Raw genomic sequence first — 22,981 nt, 5'->3', positions numbered from 1 at the left:
TATGAGCTAACAATGCAATCAATGATTAACTTTATTTTTTTCCATGCAGAAACATATCCTTAAAAATTGTGGAACTAATGCACTAGCACACCACCACCTAATCTGTAAGGGTTATATCAGATATATGTAGGGGTAACAATAATGATAACCATTTATTTCAGGGAGCTAATGTGAAAGTCTTGTGCTTAATTTTCTAACATGGAGAATTTTTGTAGCTAAATCACTGTTATCAAAAGCATTAATCAAACATTTCTCTATTTTCTTCTGAATAATTGCATAGAATGCATTTAGAGTCAAATATAAACTACATAAGCACACACACAAATAATTCCTTGTTTTTTTTCAATGCTCATGATTTATAATTAGACAACTTCTTCATGCTTGATCACCCACATTATTTACCAGTTATGTCTGGGAAGCTCTCCAAAAAGAGTAATATCCCATGAGAAGTTATTTTATGCTGCTACTGAATGATGATTTAACATTGTTTAGAAGTTAAATCCCACAAGCATTTCAGGAGACATATCAACCTAAGAACACAGATTTCCTCTACTGCTATGTTGCTGCCTAGAAAGACAGATACAATCCCTGAGGTATTAAAACTCTAATTCATATTGTATATAAACTTTATCAGTAATAAATAATGATAATAAATAAATGAATAAATAAACAAACTTCTTTAATATTACAATGATGTGGCCTATGTTCATCTAATCTCTGAACAACAAATTTATCTGAAATGTTGAAATTTCTGTCCAATTCTAAACCAATATATGCCTTTGAGTCAAAGAGTTTTAGACTTGAAAAGACTTGGAGACAATATAGTTAATTTTCAAAGTTTACTCAGAACAATTATCTAGAAACGTAAAAATGGCTTTTCTTTTCTGGTAATTATGTATATCAGCAACAAAATTAGAAACTGGTGCTTTCAGTTTTGATTCTAGAGATACTTAGACAAAATTTTCTGTTGATTTTAGAAAACGTAAGTATCTCAACTAAAATTAACAGAGAAATAAGATTGACTTACCTAAAATAGACACAGGATTGATAATCTTTTTGAGTACATGCTAAACATTTTCAATATATATGTATAGCATTATTTCATATTCATAGAAATATGGATATATGGATAAGTTTGTATATATTGTCATATTTTTCAAATCAGGAATGGAAAATCCACAGAAAGTAAACATGATAAATAATGTAATGACAAATGTATGCTGAATATGTGACCTCTGATCAAATTTCCTCAGTTATTAAGTCATGCATTGATACACAAACTAAGAAACAGAAAAACAGCAGAAAATATGTTTTTACTCAGTAGGCATGTTATGTCTGTGCCCTCCTAACACAAAAGTGTAAGGTGGACAGAAATTGAGTCCTACAAATTGGTCCCTCAGGCAAAATCTCTCACACTGCAACTGTTCTTAGACCATGTATACTCAAGGAAGAATGACAGCAGAAATATGTTGAAACTGATCCCAGATACTATGACCCAAATACATCACTTATCTTTTGTACTGTCAAGAACGCTACTAGGATCCATGATGAGATGGTAAATAGGTGACTAGAAAATTAAATTTATAGAATAATGTAATGTAGCCATGATCCTGAATTGATTCCTACATTGTTAAATATCCATGACTAGTTAATTATAAAGCTCTCTTAGACTAGACAAGAAACTACATGCTTCTATGCATGAAAACAGCAAGCATTTCCACCATACTTGAAGACTTACCCTTCAGTTCTAGATAAAAATCTAATGCTCAGGTCCCCAATTTCTAACAATTTTTATTGAATATGGAATAGAAGAAATAGGAAATGCTACTGATAAATGGTGAATCATTTTTTTAAAGATGAAATCAAGTGTGACTTGAAATTCCTCCCATTTATTCTCTTAGCCCTTTCCTTTATAGCTTCTTTAATCAGTAATTCCCTTTCATAAATCAGTTTTTGGGAGAAACAATTCTAGCCATTTAAATCCTGTAAAACTCACAAGCTTCTAGCTTGACTTCAACATGACTTATAACACAGACTTGAAACATCATTTACCTTCTCTCTTTTAGTTCTGTTTAAGGGATAAAACCTTAAGTTAGTGAGTGTAAAGATCAGTTAATGCCACTAAGGCACTAAAGGAGCTCTAAAATGTGCTGGATAATGGAAGCATGGTACTCTGTAGATGCTCACTGCAGCTCTGCGTGGCAGTTATACAACACATACACTATTACTGATCGCATTAACATGTAGCATTTTGTGTTCCCATGAGATGATCCTTCACTTACATGAAACCTACTTAGAGCAAGTCATGCATTTCCACTTCTATCAATGGTGCCATTGGAGGAATCTTTAAACTACATTTGCATTAGGAACACATAACACGTTTTGATTTTGCTATAAAGTTACACCAGGTGGTTGTGATATAGTATTTAGTGAGAACAAACACTGAAATTTTATAACTATATATGATCACATCATATATTATAATTCAAGATATATGTAATCCACAATTTTTTTTTTTTTTTTTGGTTTTTCGAGACAGGGTTGCTCTGTGTAGCTTTGCGCCATTCCTGGAACTCACTTGGTAGCCCAGGCTGGCCTCGAACTCACAGAGATCCACCTGGTTCTGCCTCCCAAGTGCTGGGATTAAAGGCGTGCACCACCACCGCCTGGCTCTACAAATTTTTTTAAAAAAATAATGTCTTTAAAATACATGCACAGCTTATTTTTAGCTTAGATGAACATCATTTGAACATCAAGTGAACACACGACAATGAGAAAGTAACTGCTTTAAACTTAACACTTCTGGAATGTGGTCACTTTTTTGCACAGCAGAGAAGCAAGTGCTTTTATAGTCTAAAGAGTTATAAAAACAGTTATCACTGTATGGAAGTATATTGTCCCATTTGTTCACATTCAAAACTACTGCCTACTTTAGGAAATGCTTTCTTAGATTAGTGTGTGGTTTCCTAATAAAGCATAAAGCATACTGTATTGATACTGTTTTTTTTTTTTTTTTATTTCACTGTTTCTTTTTCAGGTAGTATCACATGAGATAGTTTGAATTACTCTGGAGTTTTTGTGTTTTTTCATGTATTTACTCACTTTAGAAGTATTGTGCATTATCTGATTGTGTGAATGTCTTTTTTCTTTGAGTTCACATGAATTATAAAACCACTTAGTCTTCCTAATTATGTATCCAGTATCACAGGACCATTACCACACTAAATGAATTCCACACGTCATCAAAATACATGCAGGGCCGGTGAAATGGCTCACAGGGTGTGAAGAAAACTGATTCTCACAAGTTGTCCTGTGACCTCCAAACATACATACTGTGATTCTTAAAGGAACTTGTATACCAACACACAACAAATAAAAATAGTAAAACCCTACATAACGCAGAAGTTAGTTTTAAAATTCCTTATGAATGATATACTTACGAGTCCTCATTTGTTTTGAGAGAATACATACATACATACATACATACATACATACATATAACATCCATTATTTTCTTTCATTTAAGTTTGTGAAAACTTTTTCCACATGTAAAAGTGCTTTAAATATTTTGAAACATTCTGTTTTATAAGACATGGATATATTTCCTTAAGTACTTTTGATTTGGGGAAATCACTAATAATTCCTTAATTATGAATTAGAAATTAATTTAGAGTCATCAGGACACATAGAAAAAAAGCAAGGATTTTAGCATCTTTCATTTGTAATCCAATGTATTGCATGCCACCATACAAAATAATACTATAGAAACTACAGAAAACAACACTGTCTTTCAGAATTCTACAATTACATTGTGTGTGTGTGTGTGTGTGTGTGTGTGTGTGTGTGTGTGTGTGTGTGTGTGTTGATCAAAGCCAGAGATCAATTTTGGGTGTTTTTCAGCAGTCATCCACTTTTTTCTTCAAGATAAGCAGGGTCTCTCATTAGGTTGGAGACTTGCTATTGGCCTGAATTTTGCTGGGCAGGCTGGTATGAATGGCCATAGAGCCCTGGGGATCGATGCTCTTGGCATCCCCAGCCTTAGGATTACAGTTACATCCCAGATAACTGGCATTTTATATTGGCTATAGGTACTGAAATTGGGTTGTTATGCTTTTACCTCTAATATTTTGTGGCCTGAGCTTTCTTCTAAACCAGATAACTTCTCATTACAGATAATTTTCTGCTTTTCACTGGCACATGTCTTTCATTTTCCTATTCTTGAATCATAATGATGTCTGCAAATTACATTATGTATAAACATTTTTATACATTTTTATTGTTATTACTTATTTTTCTTTATAACTCTTCCAGTCTGTCCTCAAATTGATCATTATTTAAAATTATTTATCATGTTCTGTAAAGATTTGACCTTTACTATCTGAAGTTGTAGTTTTTTAAACATTATACATGTTAAATTAAATGATAAATTTTAACTATGTAATAACTGAAAAAAATGGGCATATGTTAGGTAAAATATGTTTTCATGCCTATTATAATTGTTGCCATTGTTATAAAAAATATTTTTTTAGTCTGCTCATCCACTTTAGTGCAAGAATAGATACTAGACTTAATTGTTATGTCCAAACAGTTTTGACATAAGGTTCCCAAATCTTGAATCTTCAAATTTTTAATTTATTACTCCAAAATTTAGGAGTTACTGATGCAATCTTTATAGACTATTCTAAATTCAGGAACAGTACCATAAATTGATGATACTAACCTTTTTGAATTTATTAGAAATCACAATAATTTTATTTCTAAAATTACTTGCATACATATGAAATTAAGCAAACTATTTTATTAGTTGTGTGGCCCTAGAAACTATGTCTGTTTGAAAATTATTCAGAAAGTTGGTATCATTTGAAAATAATTCATAGCAAGTTATATAAAGACTTTGACAACAAAAGTTTTCTTTCTAGGTATTACAAACTAATACTATGTGACTATCTGAGACGTCAGAGAAATATTAAGAAATCATAAAATGTAAGGCTTTTGAGTAGCTCACAATAAACCAATTTAACTCAAACTTGAAATCATTAATTGACTATCATAATAGTTCAAGCCCATATAAATTCAATTTCATCTAAATAAGAAAAATGTACACTGTTTTGTAGAAAAACACTTTTCCTTAACTGGAGGCCATGGTTAAGAAATAATTTTAGTTAAATTAATTTTAAATTGTTTTCATTTCTGATTGAGTTGGTCTACGTGGTTGTATGTATAACTATGTAGTATAAGTTTAAAAAAATGAAACAACAATAAAAGTTTTGCTCTAAAATTTTTTTCACTAAGTGCACTGAATTGCCTCTTTGTGATGTTTATAACTCCAGTCCAAACCACATGTTATCATAGATGTAATAAACTAGCTAGATTTACTATAACGTTGACTTTATTTCACTAATCAAAGCAATCCACTTCTTGTTTGGCTGAGCTGCATATTATTTAGGTGTGTAACTGTTTAGGTGTGGATTACTGAAATCAGTAAATACATTATTCTATTTAAACTTACTGGTAGCCAATTACCTATTACAACTTGCCACAAGTTGAGAAATGCAGATTTTCTAATTAATAACTATGTAGAGAAATGCAGCAACAATCATAAACTTAAAAAATAACTTTGTAAAAGTAAAGTTAGGGTTATGATGACACATGAGAAGAAATACCCTGTAAACATTTCACCTATGTTTTAAAATAAACGACTTTCATACTACGGAAATTAAAACACAATAACTATTCACTTTCTGTTAGAAAATGAGAATGTTAACATTGGTTGCACATATTTTCTCAGAAAGAAACATAGATTAAAATAATAAAGCTTCTTGAAGTCAGATGATACTTTTGCATCTGGCAGTATAACCAATGGTAATGGTTTGTATGTGTGTTTAAATAATTATACAAACCATCATTTGAATTGAATCACCACTAAATCAATTATTCCAATACAAGATATTCAAATTAACCAAAAAAGACTGTAATCAAAAGAAAAAGTTATAAATGAGAGATATGAAAAAATCCAACATCCTTGGCCACTAGGAAAATGTAAATTATAACCCCTTTGAGATTACATTTTCCCTAATCAGAAGGGTTACATCAAGAAAACAAATAATAGAAAACATGAGGAATAATGTAGGGAAAGAAGAGCTCTATAAATAAGTGGTGGTGAATGCAAACTGGTTCAGTGAGTCAGAAAACTCCTCAGCTGGCCAAGAACATGAGAATAGATATGGGGTTAGAGGAAAACCAAATACTATTGTTCTACTAAGGAACACAATAATAAAGTGACTCCTGCTGACATTCTGTTATGCCCATAGATTATTGACATACTCAGCCGTCATCAATGCACTGTTCTTCTACAGTAGATGGGAACTAATACAGAGGCTCACAAATGGACAATGTGCAGATAGAGAATTTGGAATACTAAGTCTTAAATAGGATTTCTTCATCAAACATTTCCACTTAGGGCACTGAGAGATATGCTGAGAATGAAGTTAAAAGATTATAAGACCTAGAGGAGATGGAAGAGACCAACAAAAGGGTGTCTTCCAAATGCAACTGGACTGACACATGTATGAACTCACAGATACTGTTTTAGAAAACACAGGGCCCACAGGGCTTGAGGCAAGACTGGGTTCCAGTGTGGACAGCGGGAATATGGCAATAAAATCTACCTCCTTAAACAAGAAGCTGTCTCCAAATGACAACCATTTATGAAGAAAAAACATTGTTTTCTTGAATGGAGTCTTACTGGGTATAAAACTCACACTTATGTGAAAAACCTCACACCCAATAGTAGGTGGCCAACGAAAAGAGGAACTCAGTGGTATTTTTATAAATTGTGTTTTGTCTCCATTGTTTTGTTTGGATATTATTTTATCTACAGACCTTTTGCTGCATATTAGAGTTTCAGATTTTTGTTCTGTTTTATTTTGTTTTTCGAGACAGGGTTTCTCTGTGTAGTTTTGGTGCTTGTCCTGGATCTTGCCCTGTAGCCCAGGCTGGCCTCAAACTCACAGAGATCTGCCTGGCTCTGCCTCCCAAGTGCTTGGTTTAAAGGCATACGCCACCATGGTCTGGCTCAGATTTTGTGTTTATATGAATATTCTTTGTGCATGTATGTATCTGTGTGTGTGTTTCTTGTACTTTTGTGTGTATATGTGTGCATGTTCACTTTTTATTTAACTTTCCAATTTCCAAAGAGATAGAGAAAGACAGCATGGAGCTGGGTGAGTGGGGATTATGGACAAAGATGGGGAGGGGAAACCATTATCAGAATATATTGTACAAAGAAATATTTATTTTTGATATAAAATGTATGCTTTAAAAAAACTCAAAATCATGATACTATATGGCTCAGGCATGCTGCACCTAGGTATTTGTGTACCTGAATATATATATATATATATATATATATATATATATATATATATATATATATATATTGTTATACATTCAAGATTCTTGTAACTCTAGTAACAATATTTAATACATGAACTGTAGTTGGTTGTTTACTCTTTTGGGAGGTCGGCCACCCAGCTCCCAAATAAATCATCCATGGAGGCTTATTCTTAATTATAAATGCCTGGCCTTAGCTTGGCTTGTTTTTTTGCCAGCTTTTCTTGATCTATCCCATCTACCTTTTGCCTCTGGGCTTTTTCCTTTTCTTGCTTCTGTATATCCAATTTTCACTCTTACTACATGGCTGGCTGTGTGCCTCAGTGATTGGCCCTTAGCATTCTTATTCTTCATATTCTCTTGCTCTTTCTTCCTTTTCTCCAAGAACTCTTCTTCTACTTATTCTCTCTGCCTGCCAGCCCCACCCATCCATTTTCCTGCCTTTCTATTGGCCATTCATCTTTTTATTAAACCATCAGGTGTTTTAGACAGGCAAAGTAACACAGCTTCACAGACTTAAATAAATCCAGCATAAAAGAATGCAACATATCTTTGCATTATTAAACAAACATTGCACAGCACAAACAAGTGTAACACATTTTGAAATTATATTCTACAACAACGACCCTAGCCAAGATACACATCATAAATGAATGAATAAAGAGAAATTTTACATATAAACAACAAAGTTTTATTCAGTCATATAGACAAATAAAATTTCAATAGTTACAAGATAATTCATGGAACCCAAGATTATGATATTATTAACAAAACAACAGATCCAGAAAGACAAGTAGTTCATTTTCATATATATATATATATATATATATATATATATATATATATATTAAATTTTCTTTGAATAATGAAAATATTTGATTATACAATTTATTTCCTATAATTCAACAAAAGCATGCTCTGTCTCTCTTGGCTTAATAGATACAGAAACAGAAAAGGAATATGGCTACATAATAGGAGGCAGAGATTGAAAGATCAGGTCAAGAACTATCCAAAATTATTTACTACTATCATAAATAGAAAACTTCATAGTTGACTAAAAACTTTTGATAAGACTACTGTCTTAAGAAAATTATGTGAGAATAACTTTTGTTTATATTAAACCATATAGAAAATAGAGTTCTATCTTTTTAAGCCAGCCATTCATTAGATCTTTCCCAGGTAATTAATGTACTTCTTAAACTTGTGAACAAACATGCATGCAATAACAGTGTTAGACAAGTTAGCCCTAAGAATTCTCCTCAGAACAATAGAAAATTAATTTATTAAATAGCACCTTATATGTGGAAATTCTGAAGGATATCACAAAATGAAAGCATTAAACACAATAAATAAATTCATCAAGTTTATAGGGTCCAGGATAATTGTCTAAAGGTCTGTGTGTTTTTAATACACTAGCAATGAGCAACTCACATAGCCATTACACACACATAAGATTCTTAGAGGACAACAGAAGGAAAGGAACAGAAAATGAACACTACAAAGACAACACCACCTATCAACAACTAGAATTGCAATTATCTCAAACCCAGATGCCTAGACACAGAGTAAAAACACATTCAATAACACTCTGGACAATATGTCTCCACTAAAGCTTAGCAACCTTACTGCAGTAGGTCCTAAGAAATGTAATATAGCTGAAGCACAAGATAAGGACTTCAAAAATAGCTATTATAATATACTTAAGCATCTTAAAGGGGACATGAATGAATCCATTAATTAAATCTATAAAAACAGAAACAAAAAATGGAATGTAATGGGAGAAAAAAAACTTTCCAAGACATGAAACTGAAAATTTAATCATTAAAAAGAACCCAAACTGAGGTAAAAGTAGAAATGAAAAATTAGAACCTCAAACAGGAATCTCAGACGCAAGACTCTCCAACAGAATACAAGAGATGGAAGACATAATCTCGGGTATTGAAGGTAATATGGAAGACATGGGTATCTCATTTAATAAAAATGATAAATGTAAAAAAAATTGAAATGGAAAACATCAAAGAAATCTGGGACACAATGAAAACAACAAAGTCTAAGAATAATAGGAAGAGAGAAAGAAGAAGCCCAGCTCAATGGCACAGAAAATATTTTCAACAAAATCATAGAAGAAATTTTCATTAGCCTAAAGGAGGAGATGCCTATCAAGGTAGAAGAAGGCTCTGGAACACCAAATATACTGAACCAGAAAACACAGTACCCATTAAAAATTATAATCAAAAGAATAAACATTCAGAACAAAGAAGATTATTAAAAGTTGCAAGGGGAAAAGACCAAGTAACATAAAAAGACAGACCCATTACAATTATACTTGACTTTTCAATGGAGACTTTATAAGCCCGAATGGTGTGGTTGTATGTTCTATGAATGCTAAGAGACCACAGATGCCAATCCAGTCTACCACACCAAACAAAACTTTCAAACACTATAGATGGAGAAAGACGTTCTGCAATAAATCTATATTGAAGCAGCATCTCTGTACAATCACAACTATAAATACTTTATTAGAAGGAAAATTTCAACTCACAGAGGTTAACCACATCAGAAAAAACAAAAGGAATAAATAATCTCATAACAAATCAAAGGACAGAGAAAAACACACATGGCAACAACAAAATAATGGGAGTCAACAAATACTGCTCATTGAGAACTTACAACATCAATGGTTTCAATTCCCTAATAATAGAATATAGGCTAATGGAATGGAAAAGAAAAGATTATTCATTGTTCTGTTGCATCCAAGAAGCACACCTTCAGGTTGGAGGAGAATTGTCCGTTCAGCCATTCCACTGTGCCAACAAAGCAACCTTGAATCTAGGGTGGAGTCAGTGATTGGATGATCAGCATTAACCATAAATTTCTTGAAGGAATTTGCAGGGGACCAAAGAGGGCAGGAAGAGACTCAAGATGAGTTCTAGTAACGGGAATTTCAGGTGCTGGAGGTTCTAGAGTATGTGGAGAGAGATTCAGCCAATTGCTCCACTTTCTTTTGATTCTTAAGGTCTTTATTTCAATGTCTGACTCCCAAGTTTTTAATTATGCTAGAATAAATTAAAGAATCATTTCATCTGACAGCTACACCTTAACACCAAGTTAAAATATCACCTCAAGGTAAAAGGATGGAAAATGTTATTCCAAGCAAATGGGCCCAAGAAACAAACCTGTGTAGCCATATTAATGTTTGATGAAATAAACATCAAATAAAAATAAATCCAAAGAAATATAAAGAAAACTATATACTCACAAGAGGAAAAATCCACCAAGAAGTTGTTGCCATTCAGACATCTATGCAACAAATAAGGATGGTCAAGTTCAAAAAAACAGGCACTCCTAGAGCTAATATCACACATTTACCCTTACAGAGTGATAGTAATTGACGTAAATACCCCTTTCTAGCTAATGGACATGTAATCCAAACAAAAACTAAGTAGAGAAATGCTAGAACTAAATGTTGCCATACACCAAACAGACCTAAATAGGTATTTATAAAACAGTTCACCCAATCACAGAACAATATACCTCTTCTTAGCATTTCATGGAGTTTTCCACAAAACTGACCACATTCTTGGACAGAAAGCAAATCTCAACAAATAAATGAAATTTGAAATAATGCCCTGCATTGTATCATATCACTTTGGATTACACCTGGATATTAACAACAGAAATAAGAAAAAGCTTACATATTTATAAAAACTAAACAAATCACTGCTGAATGAAAAATGAGTCAAGAAAGAAATGAAGAGAGAAATCAAAAACATTTTGAATTGAATGAAAATTAAAACACCACATAAACAAATTTCTGGGACATAATGGAACCTTGTGTGATAAAATCTTCAAGACACTGAATTAAGAAGCTGAAGAAAGTGTCAGAAGATGGATACTTCTCCCATGCTCATGGATCAGTATGACTGATATAATAAATATGGACCTTCTGCTAAAAACAATCTACAGATTCAATGAAATAGTCATGAAAATTTCAACACAATTCTTAAAAAAAAAACTTAAAAAAAAACTTCTGGCAAATACCTTTAATACTAGCACTCAGGAGGCAGAGGTAGATTTCTGAGTCTGAGGTCAGTCTGGTGTTTAGAAAAAGTTCCAGGACAGCCAGGGCTACACAGAGAAACCCTGTATCAAAAAACCAACCAACCAACTAACCAACCAACCAAGCAGCCCACCAACCAACCAACCAACCAACCAACCAACCAACCAATCAATCAAATAGATAAATGAATGAATGAGTGAATGAGTAGAAAGAAAGAAAGACAAGAAAAGAAAAATGACTATAAGTACCAAACAATCCTGAATAATAACAAAAGAACTGCAGGATATATCACCATCCCCAAACCTAAAATTGAATTACGGATCTTTAATGACAAAAACAGGATGGTGTTGGCACAGAGACATATTGATCAATGTAATTGGATTGAAGATGGGATATATACCAACACAGCTAGGAAGGACTGATTTGTGTTTATAACAAAGCCAGAAATCCACACTGGAAAAAAAGCATTTTCAACAATTGGTAGAATTATGTAAATACATTCATACTTATCCCTCTGCACAAAACTCAACACTAAATAGAACAAAGACCTCAACCTAAATTCAGATACACTGAACCTGATGGAAGAGGAAGTGGGGAACAGTCCTGAACTCATTGGCACAAGAAAAGACTTCATGAACAGAGCATTCTTAGCACAGGCATAAGATCAATAAGGAATAAATGGCATGTTGTGAAACTGAAAAGGCAAAGAAGACTGCCATGAAGACAAAGCAGCAGGGTACAATAGGCAAAAGACTTTCATCAACTACACATCTGATAGAGGACTAACATCTAAAATATATAAAGAACTAAAAAAAAAACCCTAGATATTAAAACAAATAACCCAGTTAAAATGGGGTACAGATCTAAACAGTGACTTCTCAAAAGACAAAACACAAATGGCTGATAAATTCTTAAAAAATATTCAACATCCTTAGTCCTTGGGAAAATTCAAAGCAAAACTACATTGGGATTTAATCTTAAACTAGTCAGAATGGCAAAATTCAATCAAACAAATGACAGCCCATGCTGGTGAGTATCAGGAGCAGAGGAGAAGTCATCCCTTGCTGGTGGAACAGCAAACTTGTATGGCCACTATGGAAATCAGTGTGGCAGTTCCTTAGGAAGCTGGGAATTGATCTACCTCAACATCCAGCTTTACTACTCTTAGGCATATAATCAAAGGACTCGACATCCTGCTGTAGACACCTGATCAAATTTTTTCAATGTTGTTCTATTCACAATAGCCAGAAATTGGAAGGAGCCTAAATGTCTGCAAATTGATGAAAAAATACATAAAAAAAATAAATGATAAAAAAAATACATGAGGGCCTGGGTTGTGGTGGCACACGTCTTTAATTCCAGTACACAGGAAGCAAAGACAGGAGGATCTCTGTGAGTTCCAGGCCAGCTGGTGTACAGAGTGAGTTTCAGGACAGTCAGAGGTACACAGAGAAATCCTGTCTCAAAAAAAAAAAAAAAAGCGCGGGGGGTTGGGGGGAGCCGAGAAAGAATATATGGGCATTTACACAATGGAATATTGCATTTGTTAAAGTGGATGGAACTAGAAAAAAAGTCATCCTGAGTGAGGACACCCTGACTCAAAATACAAATGAGGTACATATTTGCCTATATGTGAATACTAGTTCTTAATTCTTCCATAAAATGATTACAATCCATATAACCCCAGAGATTGAGTATATAGTACAGGACTAAGGGTGCAGATTAGGTCACCCTAGAAATAGCAAAAAACAAACAAACAAAAAAAAAACAAAAAGCAAATAACAGTAGATAGATGAGGTGAGGCGAGCAGACTGGAAGTGGAGGATCAAAAAGGGATGAGGGAAAGGGATGAGGGAGAGAAAAGGAGAAAAGGGGGAGGGGCAGTGAAAACTATGTGACTTTTGAAGGGTCATATGGAAATTAATACAATAGAAGTTATATATACATATAACTTCTATATGTTATATATATGATGTATATATCCTGATGTATACATTATATATATATATATATATATATATATATATATATATATATATATATATCAGGAGCTCTAGCTGGACACTTCTAATCCACAAATGGCATGTCAAGTTCTGGCAAGTGGTTACATCTAATCAAGTTGTTGGCCAAAGGGGCCCCGTCAGAACCCTCAAAATAACCAGGCTTTTGCCAAGACTATTAGGTGCTCTCCACAAACCAATGAAAAGGCTCCAGTGATGAAGACAAAACTTCATAACTCAATGAAGTTGAAGATGTCATGTTGGTGCCTACCTACAGCCTCCACTCCCATAGACTAGCATTCATGGTACTCTTCACACTACCAAATCAGTAAGGTCAACACAGATCCAGCTACAAACTCTTCGATCTACAATGGTGACATTCCTGTTAGACTCTCTATTGCAATAGTGGAACAAAGCTTGTGGGATTAACCAACCAATATCTGATTGGATTTAAATCCCACCCCATAATATGGAACTCATCAGTGCAACTGCTCAGGTGGTCACGAACCTGAGACTAGATAGGTCATGAACTTAGGTGGGGTAATACGAGTGTTCTACTTACAAAACGTAGCAATAAAATAATTCCTAATGACATTTATCAATGTCTCACTGAGTCATTATGATAGATACTTTCTCCTTCAGCATATGGGAATAAACACAGAAATCCATACCTGGAGAATATGCAGTCAGAGAACTTGGAACACTCAGTCTTAAATGGATATGTCCATCAAATCCCACCCCTCCTGGAAGTGAAAGACTGTAAGAGCCAGGTGGAGGGATGGAAGACAAAAAAAAAAAAAGGCCTTAAGGGGAGGGTTAGAAGAAACCAAGGAAACACGGCCTTATAAGTATGGTAGTAGAGATTCACAAATGAACTTACAGAGACTGTGCCAACACTCATAGGTCTGTGCCTAATGTGGTCTTAGTGCTAAGAGAGGAAGTGGAAACGAGCCTACATTCCTAACCCAGAATCAGTCTCCAGTTGACAAATGCTCTAATATTTCACAAATAAAATATTAAATTTCTCCAAAGGAGAAACTGGGTATGAAAACCATTCTGGACATCACCTCATATATGGTTCTGTGGGAGGGAGAAAGAGTAGGTATGGGAAGAATTACAAGAGGGGAGTAAATATGATCGAAATGCTTTGCATGGAACTTTCAAAGAACTAGTGAAAAAGGATGCTAAGAATGAGCTAACAAGCAACAGAAAGTAAGAAATATTGACAATGAGAAAGAAGAGAGATTAAAACTGAATGGTCATAAACAAGTTGGAATGTAAAATGCTACAGATATTTTAGACAGCACAGGGGCTATCCCAGTAACTGAAACAACTATAAATGACTTAAACAGTCACTTTTCATGTGGCATGACTTCAGAAGGATTACAAATTTTCAGGATGGTCTAGGGCAATAACATCTATACCTTTGCTATATGCTAACTCAAAAGTATACATGATGGAAATAGCCAATAATGAATGAATGCTCAGAATGTAATTGATCAAATATTATTAAGCAGTATAATGGAGAAATCATGAAACCCTTTACACTAAGAAAGATCTTGAAAATTTTGTAATAACATAATTAAAATACCAAAAATTCACATATTACCTGATTCCATTTATACAAAATTGGCAAAATAAGTGAATTGTAAGGGATAGATAGGGGAGCAGAGGTTACTTAAGATGACTCCTTAGTGCTGACGTATTCTGATTTAAATGACAGAGATGATCAATAATATGAAACTATCATAATCTTGGAACACCCCTTCACAAAATTTTGGTTTTAACATTATAACAGGCTAAATTTTTTCTTTATTTTTCTACAGTTAAATTTCACATTTTAAATCAAATTTGTATTTTATTTTACTGTTTTTCTGTGAATAGTTGGATTTTTCTATCACCTTGACATTTTATTTCTTTTAAATTTTATGTGGGCAAATTCAAAACCTTTATTCTTTTCTTTCCCCTTACTTAATTATTTCAACTAGTTTAACTTAACTATAAATTATTTTATTTGTTAATCATTTATATGTGTGATTTTTTTTTCTTAAATTTAAACCATGAATTCTTATCATAATTCTTCACATAATTAATTAAATTTAAAATGGGATACTGGATAAACTGTACATTTAAATATTAGATAAAGTGAATCAGCAGTCTTAAAAGTAAGCTACAAAAGTCATAATATTCAACTTAAAATCACAGAGGAATATATGTTAAAATGACATTATGGTTTATGAAATCTAAATATACTACTTATATGAATAAAGACATAGACTTTGGGGAAGTAGTCACAGATGGAGGCCAGAATACTCCTCACTATTAACATACTGTGTTCTCTGCTCTTCCCTCAGAGTGCATTCACTTAACATATCAATTAATCTCTTTGCCTCACTTAAAATCTACTTAGATTTATGGCACTCTCAGCCAGGGTGAGCATTCAGTGAACCACAGAATCGTCCTTCTTCAATTATTGTATTATGAAAATATACATTATACTTCACTATAATTACTTTGAAGGGTTTCTCTGTCATTGTGTATGCTGTAGTCAAGGGATAGTAATTTGTCACTAAAGAAAAATGTTTCTAAACTACTAAATAGTGTTCTCTTTCCTGGAAGAATTTAAGATTTCCGTGGTTGAGAATATCTACATTATTTCTTCCCTTGCTTTTCTCATCTCCAATACGTCCCATGTCCCCTCCATTCCCTCTTAAATTCATGAACTACTTTTCTTTCATTATCACAGAGAGAGAGAGAGAGAGAGAGAGAGAGAGAGAGAGAGAGAGAATGAATCATTTCACTGTGTTGGGGTATATGCATTTTATATCTAGGTAGCACTGTTGACAGAGAGTTTTCCCTAAACAGAAGTGAATTCATCACTGCTACTGGAAATCTAGAAAGCTAACCAGCTCCCATTAGCTAATGAGTTCCTAGAGTCTAGAGGAGAACCTACTTTTACATGCACTATATTTCCGCATAGGCAAGCAACTGCTTTAAGATTTCATCTATAGTCACTGTAGGCTCAAATATTATTTTGGAAGAAACCTAATCAAGAAATTGAAAGACTTGTAAAGAAAAGTTTTAAGATATTGAAGAAATTATTGAAGAAGATATTAGAATATCGTCATCATTAGATCATCAACCTTTTATAATTTTTAGAATTAATTTTCTAAAAATTGTCATCCTACCAAAATCATTCTACGTTTTTAAAGACTTGATTCATTACTCACAAAAATTCCTAAACAAATACTTCGCAGAAGATGAAAAATATACTTCTTTTTTAATTACATAGGACAATATTTTAAAATTTAAAAATATGGACAGCCATTTCTAGCTTAGCAGTGAGGGCTACAGGGTGTGGAGAGGCTCTAGGTGGCCAGATGCTTGGTGGAATTGGTGGAGTCTGAATGGAGACATTTCTGTTTTCTCTTCCTTGCTTCTTAACATGACAAAGTAAAATATAAGAATAAGCAAACACTATCCTATCAGTGTTGGACACAGCAAGCCAACAGGAGAAAAGTCAGAAGATAGGCACAGAAGTCAGAGGCCCATTCATTCTCACAGTCAGGAGAGTGTTGTGCCCAAGATGTATTATTTTAAGGTGTGATTGCTCCATTGCTACTTCTCTAGGGTTATTGCCATGAAAGCATGCCATATTTTGCCAAAGGTATTGTCTGCATCTGCTGAGATGATCATGTGATTTTTTGGATCCATTTATATGATTTATCACATTATTGACTTTATCTTATGTATGTTGAACTATCACCTCATCTCTCAGATAAAGACAAGGTGATTATGACAGATGACTGTATTGATGTATGCCTGCATGAGCAATGGAAGTTTATAAGTGGAAAGAGGAAATTTGGCAAGAAGATTAAACAAAACCAAGTACACATAAAAATGTCAAAGGGAAAACTTTACTCTCTCCACTAACAATAATAAACTAAATATAATAAACTAAAGTGTAAAAGGGAAAATATTTTTATAACTGCCATCACAGAAAATGAATTAATATCATAAAGAAACACTGCTACATATAAGATTGTGATCAGTTTCCTTATTCTTAATTGTGTGTCTCCAGTTTGTAAGGAGTATGGTAGAGTGTCTTGGATAAATTTTGTCAATTTCATGTAAGGTAGAGACATTTAAGATGATAGAATCTCAACTGAGAAAACACCTCCCCCTTTTGGCCTGTGGGCAAGAATGTGGGCATTTCCTTTTATTTTGATTGGTGATTGTTTGGGAAGAACCCAGCTCAGTATGGGCAATACCACCCCTGAGTAGGAGGTCCTGCACAGTAGAGGAGAGCAGACTGAGAAAGCCATGGGGAGAAAGCCAGTAAGCAATTTTCCTTCATGGCTTCTGCTTCAGTGTCTGCCTCCAGGTTCCTGCTTTGAATTTTTCTCTGAATTTCCCTTTATGATGTGCAATGATCAGGACTTGTAAGCTAAAATAAACCCTTTCTTCGAAAGCTGCTTTGGGTCATGATGTTTTATCACAGCAATAGAAACCTAAGGCATGGAATGGGAAACACTTGAGTATCACTGATGGAAAGAGAATTCATGTGTATTATTGATTCTAAAATCAATTCAATTATTTTCAACCATTTTCATTTTTTCAGCACTTTCCTTTGCTTATGTCATTTAATATATAACCTTATAATTCAATTATTATATGTATGGAAGACTTCTACAAGTTTTTACAATATGGTCTCATTCTTGTGTTTTAAATACTTTTAAATTTTTATTTATTCATTTGATTTTTGAAATTATGTGTATTATATTTTACCCCCTTCTCATTCCTCCTTTTGAAGCCTCCCTTAAATCTCCCCTTGCACTGTTTCAAATTTATAGTCTCTTTATCTTTAAATATATGTATATATGTAGATACACACACACACACACACACATATATAACCTCCTCAGCCTATATAATGTTGCTCATACATATGTTTTCAAACTGACCGTTTGGTATTAATCAGTTGGTGTGTATATCCCTGGAGAAGACTATTTTTGACCCTCTTAGCTGTTCTCAGTTTCCTGTTCTTTTGAAGGGTGAGACTTTAAACACATTTACACAGATTTTTATGCTCTTCTTTTAGATTCGAATGCTGCGGGTATGCTAAAATCTCTCCTGCACTCTAATTTTCAGAGTCCAAACCATTGCAAAGCTGGTAATCCATCCTTGCATTCTCTTGGAAATCAGCAACTGACTTGGGATTTTCATTTTCCTAAATCACTGTTCCATTGATTGTTGCTTAATTGTCTAAATTTTATTACCACACACATTTTTTCTTTGTATTCTTCCTCCATATTCAGGGAGGCTTACACATCTTCACCCCACTATTAATGCTAACATTGCTACCTAACTAAAAAGCTTAAATGTTCACATCTTATTTTTTATAGTAGACATTTATGTATTTGTTTGTTTATTTTATAGCCTGGCCACATTTTCCTCCCTCCTCTCCTCCCATTCCTTCCCCCCATCTCTCCTCAGAATCCCTTGATTCATTCCTCCTTTGTTTCTGTTTAGAAAAGGTCAGTCCTCCCATGGCTATCAACAAAGCATGGCATATCAAGATGCTATAAGAGTAAACAGCTCTCCTTTTATTAAGGTAATTGAGTATGAGGAATAGATTCTCAAGAGCCAGCCAAAGCATTAGGAACAGACTCTGCTCCCATGGTTAGGAGTCTCACATGAAGACCAAGCTATACAACTGTCACATGTGTGTAGAGTGCTTAGATAAGTCCCATGCAGGCTCCCTGGTTGTTGGTTCAAGAGTTTCTATGAACCAGGTTAGTTGTTTCTGTGAGTTTTGTTTCTTTATTTTTTTCTACTTTTTTTTTTTTTTTTGAGGCAGGGTTTCTCTGTAGTTTTGTTGCCTGTCCTGGATCTCTCTCTGTAGACCAGGGTGGCCTCAAACTTACAGAGATCTGCCTGGCTCTGTCTTCTGAGTGCTGGGATTAAAGGTGTATGCCACCACCTCTCAGTTGATGAGTTGATGAATTTTCTCATAATGTTCTTGACCCCTCTGGTTCTTACAGTACTTTCTCCCTCTCTTCAGCAGGATTCTCTGAGCACAGCCCAATATTTGGCTGTGGGTCTCTGCATTGTTTCCATCAGTTACTGGATGAAGCCTCTCTGATGAAATTGGGGTGGTCGCCAATCTGATCACAGGAGATGACCAGTTCCAGCTACATATCTGCTATTGCTAAAAGTCTTAGTTATGGTCATCATTATAGATACTCGACAGGTTCCCTTGTGTCAGATTTCTACCTGATCCTGAAATGACCCCCTTTCATTTATTTTAGTACTTTCCACCTCCATCCATCCCTAAACTCAATCTCTCAAGTTCCTCCAGACTCAACCTTAGTAAACCCAGATTTTTTCTAATTCCCCTTCCCAGTGAGATCCATGTCCACCCCACCCCCTAGCCTCTTAGTTACCTAGCCTCTCTAGATTTTTGGTTTGTAGTATGATAATCCTTTACTTTATAGTTAATATCTTATAAGTAAGTATATACTATGTTTGTCTTTCTGGGTCTGGGTTACCTTACACGAGGCTGTCCACTCTGTCCATATCTGTTCATAATAGTACTCGGATTTCTAGCTAGAGCAACAAGACAACAAAAGGAGATCAAGGGGACACAAAGTGGAAAAGAAGAAGTCAAAGTATTGCTATTTGCAGAATACATGATAGTATACATAAGCGACCCCAAAAATTCTACCAGGGAATTTCTATGGCTGATAAATAGCTAAGTGACTGGACACAGATTAACTAAAAAAAAAAAATCAGTAGCTCTCTGATATACCAGTGATAAAATGGCTGAGAGAGTATCCACAAACAATGTAAAATATCTTTGGGTAACTCTAACAAAGCAAGTGAAAGATTTGTATGACAAAAACATCAAGTCTTTGAAAAAAGAAATTGGAGAAAATATGAGAAGATTGAAAGATCTCCAATGCTCTTAGATCGGTAGGATAGTAACATAGTAAAAATGACCATCTTACCAAAAGCAATCTACAAATTCTGTGCTATGCCCATCAAAATCCCAACGCAATTCTTTACAGATCTTGAAAGGACAATATTCACCTTCATATGGAAGTACAAAAAACCTAGGAGAGTTAAAACTATACTGTACAACTGCCAAAGGTATAAGCATCCCTGATCTCAAGCTCCACTACACAGCTATAATATAAAAACAACCTGTTATTAATATAAGAACAGACAGGTGAATCAAAGGAATTGAATCAAAGACCCAGACATTAATTCACACACCTATGGACACCTGATCCCTATTAGCCTTGATGTGGATGTGGAGGAACTGAGGAACAGAGTTCCGGTTGTGGTAAGTATGAGGGGCAATAATAACCCTGGAGATTATTTTGGAGGACAACTTGCATATTGAAGTGCCTGGACTAGCTTTGTAAGCTTGAGTCATGGGGGAGGGGAGGACAAAGGAACAAGGGAAGAAACGCACTTAATTTGCATATGTGGACCTGATTGAAGACAGGCACGTGTTAATGATGTACCAATTCAAATCGAAAGTGTGATGAAGAAAGTGTCACACCTAAGACAGGGATTTTCCAAGTGTGTCAATTAGATTAGCCAGCTGCTGGTTACATGATTTTTGAAGAGCCAGTTCTCTGGTTGGGAAACAGAAGCCTAACAGACTCAAGCATGCCTAGCCTTTGACTCTATGGAGTTGAGTGGGCCCAGACCTGATTTGGGTAGGGAGCAGAGGCCCTCCTCCTACTGTGATTTCTTATAGATGTCAGGGGTATGGGCAATGCTCTACTGTTCCTCATCTGGCCTGGGAGCCCACTCCTGATTTTTGACAAAGAAGACAAAATTAAAAGGATATTTTAAAGAGATTTCAAAGTGGGTGACGCGCTCACTATGCAAATAGCAGGATCTCAGTTTTTGTCTCCAGTGTCCACATAAAAGTCAGACGCACTGGTGAACACGGAGGCGACAGGGAGACTACAGTCGCTCACTGCTCAGGCTGCCTGAAAGAAATGGGGTGCTGCAAGGCTGAAGGAGAAGGCCTTGTCTCCGAACTACAATGTAGAGAATTACAGAGAGGACACAACAGAGACCTTTGGCTTGCCGATGCACACTCACGGGCAAGAACACTTGCATAGAGGCATGCACACACAGGCGTATTCCACCACCACCACCCCCTCCCCCCACACATAAACATACACAGAAGTGGCATTCATCTAAAAATAATACCCACAGATTAAAAATATGTGCTATGCCCAGATCATGGGGCCCCGCAAAGACCCCCAAGGAGTCCCAATCTGTATACAAAAGCAAAGAGCCTTTTTTTCAGGCAGCTTGAGCTTGGACCCTCCCTGTGTTCAACGCAGCAGTATGAGAGTCCTGAGCCCAGGCATGGTCGACATTGGGGATGAGGGGATGTCCAGGGTTCCGGGAAATGGATGTGTGCTGGGCTAAAGGACACCTGGTCATATCTTATAATGGTTGGACTGTTAAGTATTTCCTCTGAAATGATGATTGGCCCATTCCTGGGTGGTGCTAGCTTATGGCTTTGCCTGGGTACCTGACAGTAAGCTTGTCATGGAAACTGTGTCTGGGCCCCTAAGCCTGTCATGGTGGCTGTGTGGTCAAGCTGTTTTGCCCCCACCCGCAATGGATAGTGAATATTTGCAAAGGAATTATTCAATTTATATAATTACATAACTAATGAAATATTAATTGTACATGTAAAACTTTTTCTAGACATTTACTTAGGTCTGTTTGTACTCATACATTTAAAAATATTTGCCTATTTACTTTTTATATTTATCTGTACATTTATGCTATTATGTTTTATTATGTTTTTGAGACAGGATCTTACAATATATCTAAGGTTGGTTTCAAACACATGATTTTCCGTCCTCTGACTCTCCAAATGCTGAGTTGTAGTTTTGTACAAACCATCCAAGATACATTTTATTTTTGTGTGTACGTGTGTGTGTGTGTTTGTGTGTGTGTGGTGTTTCTGATTTTTTCTTTCCTTTTATTTAAAATAGATTGTTTTCCACATCCTATATCCTGATTATGATTTCCCCTCCTGCTATTCCTCCCAGTTCTTCCACATTTCTCCTCTACTCCAGGTCCACTCCTTTTTTATTTCACCTTAGAAAATAAACAGGCTTTTAAGGGAAGACACTAAAAATATTATAAAGTAAGATAAAATAAAGATTAAAGAATCAGAGTTGTACAAGGGAAACAAAAAGAAGGAAAAGGGCCTAAGAGATGGCTCAGATTCAGAGACACACTTGTTCAGTGCTCAGGAGTTTCATAAAAACACTAACCTGGAAGCCACAGTACAGATGCAAAGGGCCTGGTGCAGACCCATGAAGGCCCTGTTCACCCTGCCACAATTTCTGTGAGTTCATATAAGCTTTGACCATATATTAGCATTGGGTCATCACTTCTTCCCATTTGGCATTAGAGACATTGTCAATGTTGAAAATGTTAGTAGAAGCTGGGCAGTGGTGGTACACATCTTTAATCCCAG

Source organism: Peromyscus leucopus, chromosome 13, assembly GCF_004664715.2.
Source record: "Peromyscus leucopus breed LL Stock chromosome 13, UCI_PerLeu_2.1, whole genome shotgun sequence".
Classification (NCBI taxonomy): domain Eukaryota; kingdom Metazoa; phylum Chordata; class Mammalia; order Rodentia; family Cricetidae; genus Peromyscus; species Peromyscus leucopus.
This window is presented reverse-complemented; position numbering follows the sequence as displayed.